Source organism: Malaclemys terrapin, chromosome 3, assembly GCF_027887155.1.
Source record: "Malaclemys terrapin pileata isolate rMalTer1 chromosome 3, rMalTer1.hap1, whole genome shotgun sequence".
NCBI classification, from domain to species: Eukaryota; Metazoa; Chordata; order Testudines; family Emydidae; genus Malaclemys; species Malaclemys terrapin.
In genome coordinates, this window is record NC_071507.1 from 122247916 (window position 1) to 122271117 (window position 23202).

General features: G+C 44.6%; 1 long non-coding RNA gene across 6 annotated transcripts in view; it reads left to right on the forward strand.

The window, feature by feature from the left end:
- Window positions 1-5096: 5096 nt before the first annotated feature.
- LOC128833552 (uncharacterized) overlaps window positions 5097-23202 on the forward strand; it is a 174211-nt gene continuing 156105 nt past the window's right edge. For 5 of the 6 annotated variants that reach the window (XR_008444270.1, XR_008444273.1, XR_008444272.1 and 2 more), the window contains exon 1: window positions 5097-5171. This is a non-coding gene — a long non-coding RNA (uncharacterized LOC128833552). The remainder of the gene's footprint in view (window positions 5172-23202) is intronic. The other variant, XR_008444274.1, reaches the window with a different exon arrangement.

Here is a 23202-nt window from a genome sequence, read left to right on the forward strand (position 1 = left end):
ATATACCTATCTCATAGAACTGGAAAGGACCTCAGAAGGTCCTTGAGTCCAGTCCCCTGTCTTCACTAGCAGGACCAAGTACTGATTTTTACCCTAGATCCTTAAGTGGCCCCCTCAAGGATTGAATTCTCAACCTTGGGTTTAGCAGGCCAATGCTTGAACCACTGAGCTATCCCTCCGCCCGCTGGATTAATTCTTTGCATTTCCACCAAGAGAGAAGAGTTTTAATCTCTGCTGGTGGTTTCACAGACGCTCCCTGGTAGAGGCTGGCAGAGAGGAGACTGAGTTATATGTTCTCTTCCAAACTAGTGTTGTCCACTTTGGGACTGTCCTGACTTTTTTATAGATTCTCTGATGGCGAGGAAGCTCAGGGCACCTTATACCACTGCAAACCCCTCTTCCTGGTAGATTTTCTAGACAAGGGCCCTGCTCCAAGTTCTGTAACAGCTTCCACCAACACAGTACCTCTAGCAAGCTGAAGATTACTTTTCAAGATATACTGAGCCAACTTCATCCCACGTGTAACTTCAATAAATTTAGCCTATTGACCAGGAGAAAGATAAATGTCTGTTGGATTATGACAGGGATTGGCAAACTTTGGCACTCTGCCCACCAGGGTAAGCACCCTGGCGGGCCGGGCCAGTTTGTTTACCTGCTGCGTCCGCAGGTTCGGCCAATCGCAGCTCCCACTGGCCGCAGTTCGCCGCTCCAGGCCAATGGGGGCAGCGGGCAGCGGTGGCCAGCACATCCTTCTAATCAGGGAGGTTAGAATAGTAAAGCAAACTACATTTGGGGCATAGCATAAACATCTGCTATGGTAAGGCTTCCATCATACTGGTTAGGTGAAGTACATTGTGCTCATCTTCATTCCAGTCAGAGCTCATGTCATAAGGTTAAAACAGTTTCATGGGATTTCCCCATCAAAATCTCGCCACTCTCCCCCATCCCACCCCCAAAGGTGAAGGTAGTGGCAACATCTGACATTACAAGAATGAGAGGACACACATATATACGGGTGAGGGAGATGGACTGACATGTTTGCACCCAAGACCTTCTTCTGTGTCTAATTTGTATGAGAGTTGAATGCTGAAGCCACAAGTTAGGAAAGGCCTTGCATTCTAATATAGGGTAAATCAGCATGGTGTTTTATCCCTACTTGTGTTCATTTGGCACAAATGTAAATGACTACACAAGGTGGAAGCAGTGGAGAATCTTTTCTCACAGTAAAAAAGTGACATTAGACTGTGCCTTTCTCAGACTAAAAAAGGGGGTTATAGATACAATAATGTCTAATAATCTAACAGAGACAAAATGGGTAAAGTAATATCTTGTATTGGACCACCTTCTCTTGGCGAAAATAAATAAATAAAAAATATTACCTCACCCATCTTGTGTGTCTAATATTCTGGGACTGACATAACTACAATAACACTGCATATCATAATCCAGGGATCAGCAACCTTTGGCCCACAGCCCGCCAGGGTAAGCACCCTGGCGGGCCGGGTCAGTTTGTTTACCTGCTGCATCTGCAGGTTTGGCTGATTGCGGCTACCGCTGTGTCTTAAAGAGAAGTCTTCTTAAAAGTATGCGTCTCCAAGATAGATGCTACTTAGGTGACAGGCACCTTATCGAGATGGCAACTGCTAAGGTAGGGTCAGAGGTACCTTTATGCACCATTTTCCAAGGATTTATATAACTCAGGCATGACAAATGATTGTGGCCTTGTTTCAATTTTATCCATGCCAAATCAAATATGAGTTTATATATAATGTATGTCTAGGGAGAGAACAAAAATTCATGATTAAAGTACAGATTTCCTACATTTCAGACTGTGACAGGGTGTTAGGTACTGGGACCCTGCTCAGAGATATATAACTATACTGGTCATTCACCCTGGCAGCCAGATCAGGTTGGTCCTATTAGTGACAACCTAGGAGTAGAAAAGTATTTGAGGTCCTTTCTGAGGCAGAGGGGAAAATCAGGCAGGCAGAAATCCTAGGGACAGTCAAATTCAGGAGAAAACGAAGACTGGGGATTGTTTATCATTTAAGTTAATAATAGAGGCAAACAGCATGGAAGGGGTAAGTTTGGGTACTTCGTTAGAAAAAAAGATTGGAATGCCATCTGTTTATAGAGCCTAGAGTGCTATCAGTAGACCACCTTTCTGGCATTATTGAGTACTTTTAATATGCATAATATATGTATTACAGATATATTAATTGAAGGACTTTTTGCAGCTATGTGTGTATGTGTGTTAATATATATACATATATATGGATTATTGCATGTTTACAGAAAAAGACTATTTTAAAAAAGACCTAAATATGTATTTACCCATTAGACCAGAACAGCTCTGAAACAGCTGACTGCATCTATATACAACTTGTGGTATTTAGCACGGGGAGCTTGAATGGCACAGTGCGATCTTGTGCCACATGACTTACACATGGGTTTGTCCAATTTGATCTAGCACTTTTGAATGAGAATCAGCTGTGAAAGGCTATGGACTGACCTGGGGGCAGAATGGTTTCATGGAGTGTTTTGAGATTTCAAAATTTGTTTTTGTTCTGATTTGGGAAATTTTAAAATTCTCCACAAAACAAAAATCTGGAAAACTATCATTTTGGAAACATTAAAATATTTCATGTTGATAATTTTGACCCGTTTTGTGTTGAAAGGTCAATATGCAATTTTTTAAACATTTCGACCTGGAACAGAACATAGATTAGTGGCCATTTTGATTAGAATTTTCATTTACTCAGGGGCCAGGCAGGGAAGGGTGAGAGGAGGATGTGAGTGGGCATGATTAGTAGTGACTGGCTGACATATATATACTAATACATAATACTAATACATATAGTGTCCTGCATGCCCCTGCCCCAAACTCTGTGGGGCAATGAAAAGCAGATATTTACCCTTCTTTGTTGTACTGCTACCTCTTCTTGTAAGAGTAAATTAGTGAGAAGTCAATAGCTGTGTCTTGCTAAGTTGGGGGTGCCATCCGTATATCACTATAATGGGAAATACTTACCCAAGTTTCCTTCTCCTGCATCGGGCTCACCTGTGCTCAACTGATGGGACTGTAGTGGAGTCTCAAACAGGTGCTGGCTCGTGTCTTAGCTTGACCCTCCCACACCCCCAGTCACATGTCCCCTGTCTTCCTCCTCATTCTTACTGCTCATAAAAGGGTCCGTGCTCCTCGGCGGTATCCACGGTGGTGTGCGGGTGGTGGTGGGGTCTCAGCCAAGCATGGCATACAGCTCTTTATAAAAATGGCAGGGCTGCAGCTCAGCACTGGATTGACTGTTTGGCCTCCCTGGCCTTCTGGCATGCCTGCCGCAGGTCCTTTGCTTTCATGTGGCATTGCTGCTGGTCCCTGTCATAACCCTTCTCTTGCATCCCCTGTGCAATCTGTTTGATGATATCCACATTTCTGTGGCTGATCTGTAGCTGTGCTTGTGCAGCCTCTTCTCCTCACAGCCCAGGTGATCCAATATTTACTGTCTAATCCAGGCCGGAGCACATCTGGAGTGTGTAACCAGCATGGTCAACTGGGCACTTGCGCACAACAGTGGAGAGCTGCTAGGTGTTCTCGCCAAACTGGGCAATCAGGAAAAGGCATTTCAACAATTTGTGGGATTTTAATGGAAGGAGTGGGAAGGGGCTTCCAGCCTCTGTGACCTGTAGGTAGTGGAGTTCAAAATTGTGACCGAAGCAGTCAGTGTCAGTCATTGTGGGACAGGTGCTGGAGGACTGTTAGGATGACATAGGTAATGTAGTATCTATACTCTCATTGCGTCACCCTCAGTACATCAACCATGGCTCAACACCACTCAGGGAGGTGGTGTTATTGCATTGACGTAATGTGGTGCTTACATCGGTGGGAGACAAATTGAAGTGTCGACACATGCAAAACAAGTTTGATGCAAGGTGGCTTAGGCTGACCTATTTTTGTAGTGTAGACCAGGCCTATGTCTACACTTAAAACACTTCAGCAGCACAACTGTAGCACTTCAGTGTAGACACTACTTATGCAGATGGGAGGGGTTCTCCCATCGGTGTAGGTAATCCACCTTCCTGAGAAGCAGTAGATAGGTTGATGGAAAAATTCTTCAGTCAACCTAGCACTGGCTACACTAGGATTTAGGCTGGCGGTAGCTATGCTACTGTAACTTGTGAGTGTAGACCAACCCTTAAGGTATATCTACTCTACAACAGCACAACTGCACCACTGTAGCTACACCACAGTAGTGCTGTAGTATAAAAACTTGCTACAGTGATGGAAGGTTTGTTTTGTTTTGTTTTGTTTTGTTTTGTTTTGTTTTGTTTTGTTGCTGTAGTCCATCTCTCCCCTTGAGAAACCAATATGTAGGTTGATGGAAGAATTCTTCTGTTGACCTAGCTGTGTCTATACCAGGGCTTAGGTTGTTTTAACTACATTTATTAGAGGTGTAACAGGTTGACCTAAGTTTTAGGTGTAAGCCAGGCATTTGGTATTCATCTTTCATTACTTTCAGAGATATAACAGGATTATCATTATAAACGCACCAATAGAAGTCTCCCATATATTTTACTTTCCCATCTGATACTAAATACTTTCCTTGACGTCATCGTAAGATGGTACAATATCAATGAATATCCCATAGCCCTGTGAAGAAGTTGAAAAGTCCCATTTGCTTGTCATTGCATGGTACTTAGTCTGTAATGTCTCAGAAAAACAAAAGGCTCTTCTGAAGTCAGTGGAAATGCTGAAGGAGTGGAAGCAATCTGGTTTTGTAAAAAGCTTTGCGAATAAAAGGAAATTATACTGCCCTTATTTTAAAAAAAATACAAAATATGCTCTGTTCTAGGAATTATTCTGAGGAAGTCCTATAGCCTGTGTTATAGATGATCAGTGGTTCCTTCTGGCCTTGGAATCATGAAAATGAGGGTCATATAACTGTTGAAACATGCCTGCATTAATTAAGGAGTTTTGCATGTGACTGAGGGCATCTGGCCCTAACTATGTTAAATAGCATGAAGCATGTGATTTAAACCTACAAAATTCAAGAAATTCAGCTAAGGATGCTGCCCACTCATACACGATTCAGATTCAGTAGAAGGCAGGATGCTCTTTACTCTTCAGCAACCAGTCTGGAGAACAGAGAAGGAAGACAGCAGCAGTATATGAAGTAAGTAGGGAAATCTGCAGCATATCTCTGTTGGATGAGAAACTGAAATCTCCTGTCAAAAGTAGTGGATTTGGTCAATATAAATATTTTGCATTTCCAGTATTGTACATACCTGCATTATGTCTGTGGTTCGTTTTGTAATGTGACTGTTTTCTTGTGCAGTTTAAGTACATTCGTGTGCTAGCACCATGTATTGCAATGCTACAAATGCACTTGATGTGATAGCATTTCTTTACAGTCAGAATATAAATGTGGGCCATTCCTGAAACTGTGCATGTTTGTGGAATTATATTTTAGAGCTAAGATGGAATATTGAGTAACAAATGTAAAAAGAAGTGGTTTAAATTCACATTTAAGAACAATGAGACTATACAGTACATTGTACATCCAAATTGGTTAACATTGGACTGGATGGACAAAATAGCGAAGCATTAATGTTGTTGGTGTGTGTGTGTTTTAAGTAAACTGAAGCTGGAGGAGATAATCTTGAACCAAGAGTTGTTGTCTCTTGTCTTATACTCTACTTAGATTGTACACTCTCCGACAGAGACTGTCTCTTTGTTCTGTGTTAGTACAGCACCTAGCACGATGGGGTCCTAATCCATGACTAGGGCTCCTAAATGCTACAGTAATACTATTACTAATCACTAAATATTATAGTTCAAGCAATTAAAAATGTCATATGTAGATGTGGGACAAGTATGAACTAGTTATACAGCTTTAAGGTAAAGAGAGCATACAAGAGTTTGGAAGCAGAAATCTTATCTGTTTACCACTGGTTTTAGCAGTTTGGAACTTACCAGTTGCAAACATGTTGTGGGGACTTGATCCTACAAGGTGTGGAGTGCTCTGGCCCTATTCCAGCAAAACATTTAAGCACATGCTTAATTGTAAAGACATGAGTAGTTCCAAGATAAGCATGTACCAGGGGCTAGAGTGGATCAGGATCAGAGTGCCCAGCACCTTGCAGGATCAAACCTAGGATAACAACACTGAACAAATGAGGGCCCTTCACAGAAGCTGTGCATGACAATCTAACAAATGCTTAATTCACTGCAGAACAACTTAAACAAAAACTTATTGAGCCATAGGACATATCTCTTGTTTGCTGTTTTTTTGTTCCATATGAAATTACCTATATGCTTTTGAGTCAAAGACGGTTCTAAGCTGATCAATTTCTTCTGTGGTATTTCAGTTTTTCACACTTCATGCTGTTAATCTTTCCAGTACCAGTGCTGTGCGTCGAAGTGTGAAGTGTACAACTATAAAGTTTAGGCATAAATACATCTCGCAAAAGACATTTTCTATAGCGTATATCATTTTATAGAATATACAGAATCATTTTATAGAATAAAGAATCAATGGTAAAGCCACATTGATTCTTTATTTATTTTAAGAGTGCAGGGTGACAGAGCTCAAAATCACACTGTATTGATGAGGTAAGCAGATTAAAAACACGTTCTGTGCTGAGTGTTTAAAACACACAATTAGTTGCAAAAGCAAATGAAAAAAATCATGACCCTGTGTTTTATTGACTTGATTTAGCTGATAGCTTTCTCCTCTATTTTAACAAAGAGTGAATTGCTATAGGAAACAGGTTAAAAATGTGAAGAGAACATATGGTCATGATGACTTACACAATTAATTAATTAAATGCAAGATAACACTTGCCAGTTTGTATAAAGACAAATTTTTCTAACTAAGGGCTTGTCTTTATTAAGAAAACATGTTGTGCCAATGCAAACACCTAATGCAGATATGGGGCACTGAATCAAGCTATGTTGAGGTAAGCCCCACTGTGCACACTGGACATTTGCATTGGCATAATTACATCTATGTATTTAAACTGATATGTTTTCTTAGGCCATGTGTATATTAGAAAACTTGCACTTGTGTAATTCAACTTGATCTAGTGCAAACTCCTAATACAGACACTAACTGATTTAAGTGCAGCTATATTAGGGTTTTACTCCACTGTAACTAGACTGATTTTAATTATACTGGTGCACATTTTCTAATATAGACAAGGCCTCTGTAAAGACAAGCCTTTAAAAAGCTCAGAACAAAAGTGCCATAAATAGTTTCATGCCTATTTACTGGTTGACATAAATTTAGTCTAGCATGGAGACTATGTGTTCGATTCCTTATGCTCCTTCATAGACTGTAGCAGTGGTGACATTTTTCATATAGTGCATTCCACCACTATTTTTCCATCCATCAATTTTCATTTTATTGGGATCTCTTTGCCATCCCACATTTGCACCTGAACCATTGATCCATTGTTTCTTGTTATTACACTTCTTGTTTTTCCTGCTATCTGGTGTGGTTCTCTCAAAATTCCTTAAAATCCCAGTCCTGAAATTAAATCTGTGCAGGGGGGGAGTCACACAGACTTTGGGGGGACATAGCATGGGTGTATGGGTTCTCTTGTGCAGTTCCTGCAGGACTGGGGCCTTAAACAATATTTGCGTGTGTTAGATGCATAGTATTAATAGAATAAAATTGAGAGTATATGTTGCTGAGGACTGGAAAGTACACACACTCTCTATTTGATACACAAGGAGCAATTGCTCTACACATATGCTCCACAAAATACGAAGCATAAAGAATTTCATTTTTAATTACAAAGTAAAATATCACTCCAAAATTGTGTAATTGATGGGTGGGTCACTTTAGCAAAGCAGAGAACATAAGGGAACCTGGCATTAAATGTTTGATATGCTGCCATGACATTTGCTGAATTTTATTTTTATGCTGTAGTTAAACCATAAACTCTGCTAAATTTGATTCTTTGCAGAATAAGGCAAAATAATGCAATTCTACTATTCTATTTATAAAATAGAAAAATAGAATAAAATAGAATAGAAAAGAATGTGGATCTGTGCATGTGGCTACATATTAAATTATATAATTCTGATTCTGGAAAATGATCAAATAAGCCTTAAGCTTTAGCTGTTTCGCTTTGCTTTGATGTTCTTCTGCATGTGGAAATTTAAATGTCTTTCTTTAAGAATAACAGGATTATTTGAAAGTGAAATCCTTTAAGTCTCCTTAATATTCTACATTTTAATTCTTGACTCATCGATGTATTCATTGTTTCTATTTACGAAGGCCATGTCTACACTATAAACGTAGGTTGGTGCAAGGTATATTGGCATAAAGCTGCCGCAGTTAGTTTATTGCTTGTGCATGTGCATTCTTGGATCCTTGCATTGATGCTGCGGGTACTCACCTGGAGCGCTCGTGTCGATGCATAGTGCAGTGCGCTGTCGGTTGATATCCCAGTGAGCAACCCACCACCGTCCTGCATACAGTCTTTTGGGCAGTTTAGGCAAAGCATGGTGGAGCAGAAACAAGCAGGGGTGACTGGAAGGAAAGGGTTTCAACTTACCACTGTGTAGCTGACCCTGATCCATAATGTCATCTATATCTCATAATTTTCAGGCCTTTTTTAAAAAAAATCTCATCTCTGACGGAAGCATGGGGCCTGTACAGCTCTGCACTATTGTTGTAAGTGTTGCAAGCACATGGCGCACGATCCTCCAGTATATGCAGAGTTGTAAGAAGAACCAAATCAGTGGGGACCATGAGGATTTCTTGGAGGACAGATTGCTGTGTTCTAGTGTTCACAGAGCAGCTGCAGATGGTGGAGTGTCACTTCTGGGCCTGAGAAATAAGCACTTATTGGTGGGATTGCAGCATAATGCAGGCTTGGGATGACAAACAGTGGCTGCAGAATGTATTGTGTTTTACCTGGCCCCCTGCTGATTTGGGGCCTGTTCAGAATTCTGTGGTGTTTGATGTACATTTCTGATTATTACACTTTGTCACTGATCCTAAATTGTGTCACACTGCACAGTAACAAGTGGGTGCTTTCAGAACTGCTAGGCACTCTGCAGCATATGTTGTGGAACTAATAAAGATGAATTGTTTTCCAAATAATTTTATTCGTTAACAAAATGAACGTAAAGAAAAATCTGCACAATTTAAAAGCAACTACATTTAAAAACTTAATAAATTAATGAAGCAGAACTTTACAAGGGGAAAGAACATTCATGTTCATTTTGGCTACACATTCAGCAACTGTGGCTTTTACAGGTCTGTGTATGGGAAGCTGTGGTTGTCCTTAATGTTCCCTCAGGGTGGAGTGGTCAAGGTAGGGATATAGCCCCTGATGCCATGTGGAATGTTGGATGGGGTTGGGGGTGGGGATGGGGGTAGGTAGATGCAGTAATGGAGTTCTCCGTGTACTGCAAAGAGAGGTGACCCGGGATTGTTGAACCTGAAGCTTCACAGAAGTCTGCAGCATCTGTGTTTGCTGCTGGAGAGGCCCTATTGTGTCCTGGGTGCATCTCCCTCTCCTTTTCCTCATGGGCCTTTCTCCTCTCCACTCTTTCCTTTTCCAAGCTGTCTGCAGTGTTCACCCTCCATGCCCTCCGCTCACAGTCTGAGTCAGGATCTCATTGAACATGTCATATTGAGTCCTCTTCTATCCCCTCCTTATCTAGCTCAGGCATTCCATGGGTGTGGGGGGCAGCAGCTTCAGATAAAACACACATTGTGAGTGTAGTCACAACGAAAAGTTAAAATTCAGAACCCCATTCCCTTGCTCCCCTAAAGTTTTAAATAAGATGTGCTTCTTGACACTTCCATTTTGGAGTACTTGTGCACAGCACCACTCACAGCACTACCCAGGGGTGAGAGAAATGAGGAAGGAATTGCTCGGTTGCATGAACCTATGAATCTAGGGCAATGGCACTGAATAGTGGCACCACTTTCTACAGACGGTGGTGATTTTAGCTGATATCTCACTCCTGCAGGTAACAAAGGCAGAGAAAGCACAGCTGCTGCTGGCGTCCCGCAGCTGCCCAAGTCCATATGCTGCTAGTCTGTGTGCGGCAATGGTGCCTGCTGAAGTTATCATGGACTGGCACAGGAAAGTGACCTACCTCAGAGGCAGGGGCGGCTCCAAGCACCAGTGCACCAAGCATGTGCCTAGGGCTGGAAGCCGCGGGGGGCGGCCTGCTGGTCGCTGTGAGGGCGGCAGTCAGGCTCTCTTTGGCGGCATGCCTGTGGGAGGTCCGCCGGTCCTGCGGTTTCAGCGGCCAGGGCCGGCTTTAGGCCGATTCAGGCGATTCCCCTGAATCGGGCCCAGCGCCTAAGAGGGCCCCGTGCCCTTGCCGCCACCGGTATGCCATATTGGGGCAGCCGGCTTCCCCAGGGGGCAATTTAAAGAGCCTGGGGCTCCCAGCAGGGGCTGGAGCCCCAGGCCCTTTAAATTGCCACCAGAGCCCCACTTCTGGAGCCCTGGGGTAGGGCTGCGGGGCTCTGGGGGCTATTTAAAAAGTCCGGGGCTCCCCTTGCTTCTACCGCCCCAGCCCTTTAAATAGCCGCTGGAGCCCCGCTGCTTCCCCAGGGCTCCCTCGGCTATTTAAAGGGCCGGGGCGATAGAAGTAGGAGAGCCTCTGCCCTGCCCACATCCAGCCCCTGCTACACCCCCTGCCCGCACCAGTCCCGCCCCCTTGCCCTGCCCGTACCAGCCCCTGTCTCCAGCCAGCCCCGCACCCCCTGCCCTGCCCGCAGTCAGCCCCGCACCCCTTGCCCTGCCTTCAGCCAGACTTTACCTCCAGTCAGCCCCTGCCCTGCCCCTGCCCTGCCTCCAGCCAGCAATGTACGTACTATATAATTTTGTTATTATTTATATAGTTATGAAAAGTAAATAATACATGGAAAAAATGAAAGGGGTTTTTTTATGGTTTTTTTTTTTTTTAGTCATCCCTGCCGGGGCCCCGCCAAAAATGTTCGAATTGGGCCCCACACTGCCTATAGCCGGCCACAGGCATGCCACCAAATCTGCGTTACCAGCGGACTTCCCACAGGCACGCCGCGGAAGGATGCCTCACTGCCGTGATTGGGGCGGCAAAATACGTAGAGCCGCCCCTGCTCAGAGGAAGTAATAAGGCTGCTATCTCTAGAAAACTTAAGGAGAGGATTGCAGAGTAGCAGTGTGTACTGTGCCACTGGTAAATTACACATCCTGGTCTTGTCAGTATAGATGTATATATGTGAACTACATACATTTCTAACAACTGGTGGGAACCATGCCCCCCCGCCCCCCGATCCTTCTGAACCATGGTGGTTGAAATTTTTTGGCCACTGGTGTGCACAGTCATAGTGTTCATACCCCCATTACAGAAAGGATGCTAGACCCCACAAGGGACCCCACTATTCACGGGAAAAGACCTTACAAGGAGGAACATCAAACAAATATAACAGAAATTCTGAATGAACTGATTGATAGCCTTGATTGGTTGGTCTATCCTAGCACCAAGTGCCTTCCATTCAGGGTTGTCTTTACCTTTGCTTTTTGGGGCACTTCAGAGTGGATGGTTTGACCATTTGACCATGCCTGTTGAGTCCAGGGAAACTACGGAGCCTAGCTCAGTTTAATGCATATATTTCCTAGGACTTTCATTAGCATGGTCATAATTCCTTGGTTGTGGAGTGTTGCTAACAATCCTATTGCTGTTCTTATGGCTAGGAAATACATTCCCTGGCCAGATAAGAATTTTGCATGAGATCATAATAGGGTGGCTCTAGATCTAGGTCCCATTGTTATAATGGGCTTTTCTATGCTGAGGGGGTGCATACCCCTATGATCTCTTGGTTATACTATTGTGATTTCAAGGTTTAGTGTTAATGTGGGGAGCTGAGGTTGAAGAATTCATTGGTTTATTTATTATTATTATTATTATTAGCAGTATTCCTTTTTGGAGGGAGGTTTAGGTGTCCCTGAAAGCAGGGGTTCTCAAACTGGGGGTCAGGACCCTAACGGGGTTGTGAGGTTATTACATGGAGGTCACGAGCTGTCAGCCTCCACCCCAAATTCTGCTTTGCCTCCAGCATTTATAATGGTGTTAAATATATAAAAAAGTATTTTTAATTTATAAGGCGGGGGGTCGCACTCAGAGGCTTGCTATGTGAAAGGGGTCACCAGTCAAAAAGTTTGAGAGCCACTGCCTCCCAATTTCAGGAACTCTGTTAGCATTTAAGGAGGAAATAGTAACCATTGTATTGAGGTTAGGATCATATTCCACCCACCAAATAGCTCATCTAGGAGACATGCTAGGCATAAGCATGGGCATTTCTTGCTTGTGCTACTTTTATACTAGAAGAAGGTGTAAAGTGTGTTAGCTAATATAAATCCTAGTGTAGACAAGACAGTTTAGTGTTAATACAGTGAGTTGGCTGAGGTAAACTCTAGGGGAAAACCTAGGGTTTTACTTTGACTTACTAACTTGTTGAAACTACAACTTGTCTTGTCCATGCTAGTTAAAATACACCTTTTTTTCCCTAGTGAATTCAAGGCCTTGATGTCAGTTAGGTAAGAAGCCTGTGGCTTGAGACATAGTAAATTTAAGATGGGTTTAGAAGGCAGTCAGGACTTTCATCTACTGGGGCTTCTTGCCAGGGGACTTGGAGGGTTAGGCAAGGGCTTTATGTTTAACTGCAATAAAGTTGCAGCCTCTGAGCAAAAATGCATTTACAACATCTGTGTGCTCACTCAGGCAGGCCCTCTGCAAATAAGATTCCACCCTTTTTCTACTGTGCACCTCACCTCCCCAGATAACCAACATACACTGATGTCTTGCTTATCTTTGCAGAAGATCTCCAGACAAAGGTTAGTTAGACAGTAATTATGTCAACCCTAACACCAGCACCCCATTCATTTCAATGAAGCATTAATTTCAAAGACTAATTGGGACCCATTTAAATGCTAACATTATTAAATACAAATAATCAAGAAACATTCAGCTGACATCAGGGCACCTCTTAAAAGCTAAATGGGTCCCTGATGTAACTGGATTTAAAAACATAGATTACACCAGGGATCAATTTGGCCCATTGCCTTTATTCTCCCCATGCCTCCTTCCCCACCCCTCCCCCCAAGGAATCTGGGTAGGCTCTTTGTTCACTCATCATTCAAAGAAGTACCACGCTGCCTAAACTGGACGGAGATTGGGTTTTACTCTGCCCTTACATTCTTGGGATTTTTCTTTCTTCTATTTTTCTCTTTCTTCTTTTATGTAGCAATTGCAAAGCTGCTGGCTTCACTGGGGGCAGGATTTCTGTGTTTGTACAGCATCTGATGCCTAGCACAATGGGGTCCTGCTCCATGACTGGGACTCCGAGACGTTACTGCAGTACAAACAATAAATAATAATTAATAGTGGCTGCAACTTCAAGCTGCAACATGGATCACCTAGGGGTGCTATTGAATCACAAAACACTCATTCTGGAGACTCAGCGATATATATGCTCTGTCCTGGGAGTAGATGTCTAAATAATAACCATCTGGCTCCAAGTGTGAATCTTCTCCTACTTCTTATACACAGCCATTGGCGCTCCTGGCATTTCACAGAGAGAATACAGCATATATATCAATAAAAATAAGAACCCAAGGGGCTCCCCACTTAACTCAGGGAGAATTTTGTCAACTTTGTGTGAGATATAGTTAACCAGAAGGGTACATTCTTCAGAGCATAGTGAGTGCAAATACTGGGATGACTAGCTACATGAATTGCATGTGGAAAACTGAGAGTGCAATTTTGCAAGCACAATTTGTGTCCACAAAAAAGCCCAGCTAAAAATTGATGTGGTTAGATGGGCTGGGTTACCGTTGAAGACATCTTCTTCCCCCCATTACAGCTCATTGACATAAAACTTTTGCACTGGTTTAACTAAATTTACCAACACAAGCTAACCTGCTCAAAACACTTTTAAATTGGTATAGGTGTGTCCACTTTAGGAGGTTGCAATGATTTAACTGAATTGTTATTTAAAGTGATTTAGTGAAATAAGTACAAAAACTATGTGGACAAGCTCTAACCCATTGTTTGATCCATTGTCAATACAGGACAGGCTTCTCCTTTATTGCTGGAAAAATACTGATTGAGTAATGTAATCCCCTGTGATAAAGTAAATACATTCCTTTGCAATTAGGATTAAAAAGAAATTCTAACTATAAAGGATTTGTTGTTTTAATTTGTAACAGAATGCTAAATGCAGCAAGTAGATTTTATTTTAGGAACACCAACATTGAATGAAGGCTTATGTATCCTATGTAGGGCTAGATATTTTTAGTTTTTTTTTTAACAAGAAATTGTAATATGTTAGCGGAGGATGGGGTATTTGGCTGTTGTTGGGTTTTTTTATTGCATTTTTAAAACACAGATGTTAGAAGAATGGGTTAGGTCTCAATTAGAAGAACTATCCCTATTGGCTTTAAAAAAACCCTCTAGGTTTGTCAGGTAGAAAGGATGATCTAGTGGATAGGACACTGGATTGCAACTTGGGCTCAGGCACAGACAATTTATGTGACCTTGCGCAAGTCACTACCCTGTGCCTCAGTTCCCCCATCCACAAAATGGGGACAGTACTTCTGTATCTTATCAGAATGTTGTGAGGATAAAATCCACTCCTGAGTGTGAGATACTGAGATGCCAGATTGATGAGGGCCACAGGAATACCTAGATACGTCTTTTTTTTTTTATCCACATATCATCCTCAGTATCACAGTTAAAATTGATAACAAAGGCATTGTAGAAGCATTTGTTGGAGCAAACAGAGGTTTCCTTACAGAAGACAGTTACATTGTGACTCCAGTCCCATTTCTTCTTGATCAAATTGTTAAGTCTTTTTCCTTTTGCTGGGACCAAAAATAAAGACCTACTTCAGTGGATGCTGCAAGTGCTCAGGAACTCTGAAAATTACTCCATTTATTTTAGTTTCTATATATAGAATTAGGTGCCCAACTTCAGGCACCCGAGTTTGAAGATTTTGGCCTTGCTTGTATGTTACACTTGTATCTTACAAACAATCCTCAGGCAGTGCTTATCTTTGCTGAGTTTACTAGAAAACAAAATGAATCTACCTTAGCCAGAAGTCAGGATTTCACTAAAAAATGTGTATGCAACAGACACAAATTATGATTTTCATGGTATTTGGCCTCTAGTCTGAAATCTTGATTTAACAGACCTATGGACAAAAATTATTCTTTACCATAGGAAAGCTGAAATTGGATGGAAATAAATGGGGTTACACTGTAGGAACATCTCTGGTTGGCTTATAGGCATGGAGTGATCATAGGGAGCCAGTCAAAGATGGGGGCTAAGAGTCCAATGGGCTAACATTTCTGGAATGTTTCAAAGCATAGTCCAGAGAGGTTGTTCATATTTTGTAGTCATGGTCTGCTACTATTCCTCTTCCCCCTATAATAATCAGGTAATTGTTTATATAAAGAATATACCATACTTTCTGAACCCAATAGTTATAGGAGAGTGGTAATGGATTTCTCCATGCACACTTACTCTAATGCTTTTGGCAGTCTGAAAGAGGATCCATGTGAATCTTTGTAAATTCCCATTCTCCTCGAGTATAAGATTGCTTAAACCCACTGTAACTCTGCAGATTGCAATGTTATTCCAGGCATGTTTATAATTAATCTCATTATTTTAATAATAATTTCTCGTATCCACTTATTTTAAGGCAACAGAAAAATATATGCTGTAAGGTGCTATCCTTATCACAATCTCTCCAACAGTTTCATTGGAAAAATTTCCACTGTGCACAATTTGTCTGGAGCAAAGTAGAATCTGTAAAGTGTGTATTATGGAGCCTCCATAAGATTAAATCCAAATGGAGTTACTGTTTGTATAATAAAATATCTGTCCACTGCTCATCTACCTCTCAATTGATGCCAAAAGCTTTTTCCTACCATCTACCATATATTTCATAGCTATCCCTGTTTAAATTGTGTAACCTTCTCTAAATATTTCCTTTAGTACCAATGCATTACTTATGTCTCTAAGATTTGCTGTGCACCTTGTCAACAGAACTGTTTTCCCCCTTGAACAGCAAAACTTCTTAAGTGAAAGAACAAATAATAATAAAAATGATTAGAAACCGAGCATAGACCTTAAACTATCAGAGCCAATAAAATTCCTACTCACATAAAAGAGCTGAGAAGACTAGCATACAGTTTGTGTTTTGGTTACTGTGACAGGGCGTGCTTGCCCCGCACGGTTACTGCAAGGGTTAACTCTACTCTTTGGGCCAAGAAGGCCATGCCCCCTCAGCCCTGCTGGGCATGCGCTGGCTGGAGACCAGGTATAAAAGGGATCAGCCCGGCTCATTTGGGGCTGATTGCCAAGCAGGGAGGATGCCCGCTGCAGGCTCAAGCCCGGGAACTGCTGAGGCCCCAGACGGCAGAAGTTAGAGACGCCAAGACCCAGGTGAACAACCAAGCTCCTGCAGGCACCCAAGAAGTGATGGAGCTGCTGAGAGCCACACAGGCTGAGGAGCCTATGGACTTCAGAGACGCCAGGACCACTATGCCAGGGACAGGGTAGGAAGTAGCTCAGGGGGACGAGGCATTGTACCAAGTGGTGTCAGCATGTTTCAGATGGATTCCATGCTGACCCAGTGGCGAGCATACTGGCTGCTATCAGGGCCCTGAGCTGGGATCCGGTAAAGCAGGGAGGGCCTGGGTCCTCCTACTTGGCTGCCACCCCTTCCCCAGGTGACAGCCCTCTCCCCTGATCCGCTGCCAGGCCAAACAACCCTACTGAAGAGGGCCATTATACTGCCACGGGTCATTGGGGCACACAGCCCTGAAAGAGGACAGATAGACTGGCTCTGGCCATTGGGCCATGCAGCCTTGAGAGGGTAACTATACAGACTCTGGCCTCTAGGTCACACAGCCCTGCGGAACAGAGTAGCCCTACTGACTCTGTCCGCTAGGTCACATAGCCCTGAGAAAGGGCAGCCATATTGACTTTTACCCCTAGGCCAAGCTATCCCAAGACAAGGGGTGATGGTATCAATTCAGCTGCAGGGCCATAACTATCCTCACCGCTTGCCCCATGACAGTTACCATGAATCTAAGCCTGCTGGAGTAAAGCCCTATGGAGTAACTGTAGATGAGTAAGGGGAAATACGTGATTAATATGTAATATTTTCCCTAATCGGGAACCATATATATAACTAAGGTACCATATATTATTGGTTGGGTTCTGGGCTTGATTGTTCACCTGGATCTTTGCTGGGAGAGGACCCTCTCTGAGCAGATCTTCCTAATCCACATGGAAAAGGGGAGCCAGTTGTTTCTTCAAGAGCAAACCCTCCACTGTTTCTCGGGACCTTGTAGGAGGTCCCAGATGCATAGGGCAGGATATATTGTAGGAGGGGGCGGGCTGTGGGTGGGACTAGGACATACATCATTCATTCTAGGCTAGGTCCTGAACATCTGCAGAATTTTGTGTTTGTGAAAATGGTCTTACTACTGCTAAATGTCTTGTGACAAGGAGGAAAAAATCCCATGGAAGGCATAATTTTCACTAGAAAAAGAGAGAAAGAAATAGAGCGGTGGCAAAAAGGCATATGCATTTGTGTTGCAAATTAAAATGCAGTCCAAGTTATGTTTATTTTTGAGACAGACTCCATTAGTCAGTGAAATCAGTACAGAAATGGCAACAGCTAGCCTGTTAGTTACTAGTACCAGTGGCTGTGTCAGGCCAGCTAAATGGCAGCTGGTTCTAATTCTCTTAGGTTTCACGTGGGTGGGTAGAAGAGGCTTATTTTATTTCCTGCTGCATTCTTCCAGTCATGATTGCTTTTTTTTTTTTTAAAGTGGTCTGTACACATCAAAACGTAGTTATGACTTTTGTACAACCAATGGAAATGAACACTTCCCACACCCCTGTTAATATAAAATTCATTGTGCTATCACACGACATTATTGTCCTCTTTCCTTACTATTGAATTGAATTTTTAAAAAACATTGGACCTGAATTCTGCTCTTGCTTGCACTGATGCAAATCAGCTAACTCCACTGAAGAGTGTAAAACTACTATAAATGAGGAGAGAATTATGCTCGTTATGTTCAAGAAACCATAATGCTTCCAAATTGGAATACCAAGGCCTACATTCATAAAACATAATGTTACTGTTGAAAGCTAAGGATAAGAGTGAACCTGGTGTGACAGAGTATACTGTCACATAGGGTGAGAAAAATAAAACAAAACAAAACAAAACCCCCAAAGCTGACTCCAGTTAAGCAGTTGTCTCAGAGGCTGTAGGGAGTGGGAGTGATCTGGGCCTATATAAACCTGCCCCAGATTATTCAAAAGGAGAGAGATGGATGAGGCAGCACTCTAGACTGGGAGGCTGAAGCAGTGCTGTGGGAGAGGGGAGAAACAACTCTAAAGAGAAGCAGGAAAAGAGACCTGCTGGGAAAAAGGTACTGAGTTTGGGGAGAGTTGGGCACAGGCTGGGGCCTGCCTCCTGAGGAAACTGACTTGCCATAGAGGAAGAGACTTATGGGGAAATAGCATTAAAATCTTTGTGCAAAAATGATGATAAACTAAATACAGGTACACCCTTCTGTAACGATTACTACATATGTTATGGCTCTGGGATTTTTTCTGCCTCCCCTCCCCTTATTTTTTTTTCTCCTGTGGCAATCAGGCCATCCTGGCTCACCATGGGCTAGCTTAGTGACATTCATTCTTAGTGGTGGGCTTATCTGGGGAGGGGAGACATGAGCCAGGAGAGGGAGACAAGCTGTCTCCTTAAAGTTCAGGAGACCAGATTGGAATCCTCTCTTTAGAAGTTTAGAAGAAGACTCAGGAGAAGAAACTGAGGGTCTGGCCACTCCTAGATTTGAAACCAGTCTTGGCAGGAGACCAATGTCTCCAAGGCCTGGTCTACACTAGGCGTTTATGTCGAAGTTAGCGCCGTTACATCGAATTAACCCTGCACCCGTCCACACCGCGAAGGTATTTAGTTCGATATAGAGGTCTCTTTAATTCGACTTCTGTACTCCTCCCCGACGAGGGGAGTAGCGCTAAATTCGACATGGCCATGTCGAATTAGGCTAGGTGTGGATGGAAATCGACGCTAATAGCTCCGGGAGCTATCCCACAGTGCACCACTCTGTTGACGCTCTGGACAGCAGTACGAGCTCGGATGCTCTGAACAGCCACACAGGAAAAGCCCCGGGAAAATTTGAATTTGAATTCCTTTTCCTGTCTGGCCAGTTTGAATCTCATTTCCTGTCTGGACATTGTGGCGAGCTCAGCAGCACTGGCAATGATGCAGAGCTCTCCAGCAGTGATGGCCGTGCAATCTCAGAATAGAAAGAGGGCCCCAGCATGGACTGATCGGGAAGTCTTGGATCTCATCGCTGTGTGGGGTGATGAGTCCGTGCTTTCCGAGCTGCGCTCCAAGAAACGGAATGCAAAGATCTACGAGAAGATCTCTAAAGACATGTCAGAGAGAGGATACAGCCGGGATGCAACGCAGTGCCGCGTGAAAATCAAGGAGCTGAGACAAGGCTACCAGAAGACCAAAGAGGCAAACGGACGCTCCGGATCCCATCCCCAGACATCCCGTTTCTACGAGGCACTGCATTCCATCCTAGGTGCGGCCGCCACCACTACCCCACCAGTGACCGTGGACTCTGAGGATGGGATATTGTCCACGGCCGGATCCTCGGACATGTTAGCGGACGGGGAAGATGAGGAAGGAGAAGAGGTGGACGAGGCAGTCGACAGCACTCACAACGCTGGTTTCCCCGACAGCCAGGATCTCTTCATCACCCTTACAGAGATCCCCTACCAACCGTCCCCAGCCGTTACCCCGGACACAGAATCTGGGGAAGGATCAGCCAGTAAGTGTTGTAAACATCTAAACATTTATTTTTAACAGAACAGGAATATTAACAATTAAAAAAATGGGTTTCTCATGATTAGTTTGCCCTAGGCGCTTAACGGTTCAGTCATGGGCAGTGCAACTATTGAAAAAAAAATCTAGCAATGTCCAGTTTTGCATGATTGTCCTGCCCAAGCCGCTCTACTGTTTAGTCACTGCTACAGCAGCTAGAGTAAAATGCGGTCTATATGTCCGGGGATGGAGCAGAAATCCTCCTGTGACATCTCAAGGAAGCTCTCCTGGAGGTAATTGGAAATCCGTTGCATTAGGTTCCTGGGGAGAGCGGCCTTATTGGGTCCTCCGTAGTACGACACGTTGCCGCGCCACGAGACAAGCAAGTACTCGGGAATCATTGCTCTGCACAGCAGGGCGGCATACGGCCCTGGTCTTTGGAGGCTTTCCCGGAGCATTCTCTCTTTCTCGCTGTCAGAGATCCTCATGAGGGTGATGTCGCTCATGGTGACCTGCTTTGAATGAGGTAGGGGAATGTTAGTGTTGGGACTGCTTTACCGTTCCTTTACAGAACTGTAACCGCTGGTTTGCAGCCACGCGGTGGAGGCGGGAGAGGGGCAGCCGAAAGGGATCGTTCCCGGGGACAGCCGCGAGGGTGTGGGACAAGAGCAGAGTTCCTGCTTGCCGGATTGCTGGCAGCAGGGACCGACATTGATTTCAATGTGAAATGAGGCCATTGCTAATATTAAAGTTTTAAGCTGCCACGAGTCTACGGCTTACCATGTCTGCCTGCAACAGAAATTCCGTTGTCCTGACACGGTTCTCAAATGTGCTGTGCAAGACCCCAGGCACTGAATGCGAAGGCCGAGAATTCGACCTTGTGCTGAGTGCGCATGTGATAGGTGCTGTGCATGGTCTTGTTCACAGAGAAAGACTATGTTCTTTGTTCACAACTACATTTATCTTTCTGAGGAATTCACTCCCTTTTTCCCATTCCCACAGCCCCATCTGTGACTGTCTCACAACCTAGCCTGGCATCACACTCCCAGAGGCTAGCGAGGATTAGGCATAGGAAGAAGAGGACACGGGAGGACATGTTCTCAGAGCTTATGGCCTGCTCCCGAGCCCAGGCAGCACAGCAGACCCAGTGGCGGGAGAACTTGTCCCAAATGCAGCAAGCAAACATGGATCGGGAGGAGAGGTGGCGGCAGGAAGACCAGCAGGCGACTCAAACCCTGCTTGGACTACTGAGGGAGCAAACGGACACGCTCCGGCGCCTTGTGGATGTTCTGCAGGAGGACAGAGCCCCACTGCAGTCCATCTCTAACCGCCCTCCCCCGCCACCAAGTCCCATACCCCCCTCACCCAAAGTGCACAGAAGGAGAGGCGGCAGAGTCCACGCCAACTCTCACTCCACCCCTGCAGAGAGCTCTAGTAGCAGAAGGCTCTCATTCCCCAAAATTTGACAAGTTCTTTCCTTCCCGCCTGACACAAGCCCCCGTCCAAGTTTCACCTCCCAGTTCCATGTGTAGTTGATAATAAAAAATATGTTTCTGTTAACTAATGTTTCCATCATGTTCTTTTGGAGGAGGGGGGGAAAGGGGGATGGTAATTGGACAGGACAGTCACCTTTGGCAGGGTACATAGGCGGGGGCAGGTACAGCAGCAGGGCACATACACAGTGCAGTGACTAGTTGCCCTGGTCAGTTTGGGAGGTGGTTTTCATGTTCTGTAGTGGGGGGTGGGTTGCTCTGTGACTTTGTGGCGGGGGAGGGCAGTTACAGATCTTAAGCGGCGGTCCTTATGCAGGATCACAGAGCCACACAGCAGGAGATCTGTAACCGTCCTCCCCCTGCCACAAAGTCACATAGCCCCCCCATACACACAGTCCCGATCAGGAGGGGTGACAGGCTCCGTTGAAAGAACCAGCCCACCACAGCGGAGCCTGTCAATCCTTGAGTTTAGAAGCTTTCTTTGCGTCACTACACTACACCCGCTCCGCACCACAATCCGCGTCCCAGTTTTAAAAAATTCCCGCGAAAACAGTAGTAAAGAAAACGGTGTTCATTAACAAAGTAGAACTGATTTTATTTCGAAACGTGTGTTGGAAGGGGGGGAGAAGGGGGTATGTAACTGGAGAGGATAGTTAACATTAACTGGGTAAAGAAACGGGGGCAGGTTCGGCTTCTCTGTACACAAACTTTACAGTCACAGGTTACCCTGCTCACTCAGGAACCTAGCTTTCAAAGCCTCCCGGATGCACAGCGCGTCCCGCTGGTCTCTTCTAATCGCCCGGCTGTCTGGCTGTGCGTAATCAGAAGCCAGGCTATTTTCCTCAACCTCCCACCCCGCCATAAAGGTCTCCCCCTTGCTCTCACAGAGATTGTGGAGCACACAGCAAGCTGCTATAACAATGGGGATATTGGTTTCGCTGAGATCACAGCGAGTCAGCAAGCTTCTCCATCTCCCCTTGAGACGGCCAAAAGCACACTCCACCACCATTCTGCACTTGCTCAGTCGGTAGTTGAAGAGTTCTTTTTCACTGTCCAGGGCGCCAGTATAGGGCTTCATGAGCCAGGGCATTAGCGGGTAGGCTGGGTCCCCGAGGATGACTATAGGCATCTCCACATCCCCAACAGTTATTTTGTGGTCTGGGAAGTAAATACCTTGCTGCAGCCGTCTAAACAGACCAGAGTTCCTGAAAACACGAGCGTCATGAACCTTGCCCGGCCATCCGACGTAGATGTTTGTAAAACGTCCCCTGTGGTCCACCAGTGCTTGCAGCACCATGGAAAAGTAGCCCTTTCTGTTAATGTACTGGCTGGCCTGGTGGTCCGGTGCCAGGATAGGGATGTGAGTTCCATCTATGGCCCCACCGCAGTTTGGGAATCCCATCGCTGCGAAGCCATCTATGATCGCCTCCACGTTTCCCAGGGTCACTACCTTTGGCAGCAGTACATCAACGATTGCCTTGGCTACTTGCATCACAACAACCCCCACAGTAGATTTGCCCACCCCAAACTGGTTCGCGACTGATCGGTAGCTGTCTGGCGTTGCAAGCTTCCAGAGGGCTATGGCCACTCGCTTCTGGACAGTCAGGGCTACTCGCATCCGGGTGTCATTGCGCTTCAGGGCAGGGGACAGCAACTCACAAAGTTCCAGGAAAGTTCCCTTCCGCATGCGAAAGTTTCGCAGCCACTGGGATTCATCCCAGACCTGCAGCACTATGCGGTCCCACCACTCAGTGCTTGTTTCCCGTGCCCAGAATCGCCGTTCCACGGCATCAACATGACCCATTGCGACCGTG